The sequence below is a fragment of the Benincasa hispida genome, chromosome 4, assembly GCF_027475165.1.
Source record: "Benincasa hispida cultivar pf3 chromosome 4, pf3_genome.v1.1, whole genome shotgun sequence".
Lineage (NCBI taxonomy): Eukaryota > Viridiplantae > Streptophyta > Magnoliopsida > Cucurbitales > Cucurbitaceae > Benincasa > Benincasa hispida.
This window is the reverse complement of record NC_143481.1, coordinates 23,938,966-23,941,314: the sequence shown is the minus strand read 5'-3', so window position 1 is coordinate 23,941,314 and position 2,349 is coordinate 23,938,966.

Sequence of the window (2,349 nt, the reverse complement as noted above, 5' to 3'; positions counted from 1 at the left end):
GGTAGAAACTCGGATGGTTTGAAGTGAAGATCCAAGGCTCTATTTATAAAGCTCAAACGCTGACAGCATTGATGATTTCATTCTGACCCACTGCTACTCTTGTCGCGGTATGGGAAATGTCAGCATCACCTTATCTTGTTGATACTCCCAAGGTATGCGTTTAAACTTGTTTCTCCTGAAGTGTCAACACATTTCACCACTTGGCAGTCAATCTTCCATCACGATTATCACTCTGTGGATGTAGCATTCCATGCAACGAACTAGTCTGATCAACACATGTGGTCAACCTTGCGGCGGTCTGGGACCGACGCATGCGATTAGCTCCTGCAATATCTGCAAAAATAGACACTTTGATGCAGAAAAACGCATGATATAAGGTTAGTGAAGATTTTCAATGTTGGTCGATGCAAGCTCACTTTTCCATATGAATTCTTGGTGTTATTGACGCATATTCTACTTATTAGCCTCTCATAATTCTAAATAAAAAGCTACAATAGCTTGTATTTCTACAAGTTATCACGCAGTATCAAACCTTATATTCCAGGATCTAGATGCTTGTTTTAATCCATAAATAGACCTTTTAAGTTTACAAACTTTTTACTTCTAACCCTGTTCAAGTTGACATATAGATACTCTCTTCAAGATAGTCATTTAGAAAAGCTGTCTTAACATCCATTTGTCAGATTTCATAATCATAAAAGGCTACAATGGATAAGAGTATTCTAATAAACTTAATTATGGCAATCAAAGGGAGGTTTCTTCATAGTCTACCCCCTCTTTTTAGGTAAATCCTTTTGCCACAAGTCTAGCTTTATAGGTCTGTATCTTACCAGTTTGGTCTCATTTTCTCTTGTAGATCCATTTGTAACCAATAGGTTTACCCCTTCTTGTTGATCTACAAGATCCCAGATTGAATTGAAGTACATTGACTCCATTTCAAGGTCCATGGCTTATCCACTGGTCTCTATCCACATCTACCATTGCTCGTTTAAAAGTCAATAGATCCTCTAAGCCATCATCAGGTATGATGATCCAAGTTTCTGTTAAACCTATGTACCGGTCAAGCTGTTGAACAACTCTCCCACTACAGCGGGGCATTCTTAACTCTTGAGAAAGATGTGAAGTACCAGTTTCATTAATAATTCTTGTTAAAAGACCATCTTGATCAACAACTCTTGTTGATCTATCTGTAGCTTCTGTGGACACTTCTTTTAATACTAGCTTACTGCAAGGTTGATGATTCTTTATGTGGTTTTTTTCTAGGAATGTTGTATTTATCGATATAAATACTTTATCTTTCTAAGGATCATAAAAATAACCGTTTTTTTTTCTCTTTAGGATAGCCTACAAATAGGCATACTTTTGAACAATGTTCCAATTTCTTTGGATTTTGTACAAACACATGTGTTGGACATCCCCAAATCCTGAAATGATGTAAACTACCTTTACGTCCTCTCAATAACTCGCAAGGAATTTCTGAAACATTTTTCGAGGGAACCATGTTCAAAATATACACAATAGTCTCTACTGCATGTCCCCAAAAAGAACTAGGTAATTAAGCATAACTCATCATAAAACGAACCATGTCCAATAGAGTTCTATTTCTCCTTTCTACAAAACCATTTTGTTGTGGTGTGCCAGGTGCTGTGAGTTGAGACTGAATTCCATGTTCAATCAAATAGTCCTGGAATTTTAAGTCCATTACTCACCACATCGATCTGATCGAAATATTTGAATCTTTTTACCTAATTGGTTCCCAACCTCTACCTTATATTTCTTAAACTGTTCAAGTGTTTTGGACTTATGATGAATTAGGAAAATATAGCCATATCTTAAATAATCATCTATAAGCTGATGAAATATTCATACCCTTTTCTAGCTTTAATATTCATCGGACTGCAAAGGTCTGAATGTACCAGCTCTAAGAGTTCTTTGGCTCTAAGACTTTTTTCTGAAAAAAAAATTTTTAGTCATTTTACCCTCAAGACAAGACTCACATGGTGGTAGAGAGTTATCTTCTAACTAATTTAGAAGTCCACTCTTAACCAATCTCTCAATCATATTGAGATTAATATGACCTAGTCTTAAGTGCCAAAGATAAGCATTAGGAGAAATCATTTTTTTTCTTGATTTGAGTTTCAGTTGTTTTAAATATCTCTATATTCAAAACGACTTTTACCTCAGTTGGTTTTAACACGTATAAGTTATTTTCCAGATTTTCAGAACATATTTTAATACCTTTTGAAATAATGAACACTTCATTATATTCAAAAGAGACTTTATACTGTTGTTCTAGCAAACATGAGATAGATATTAAATTCCTTCTCATGGAAGAAATGTAATAAACAT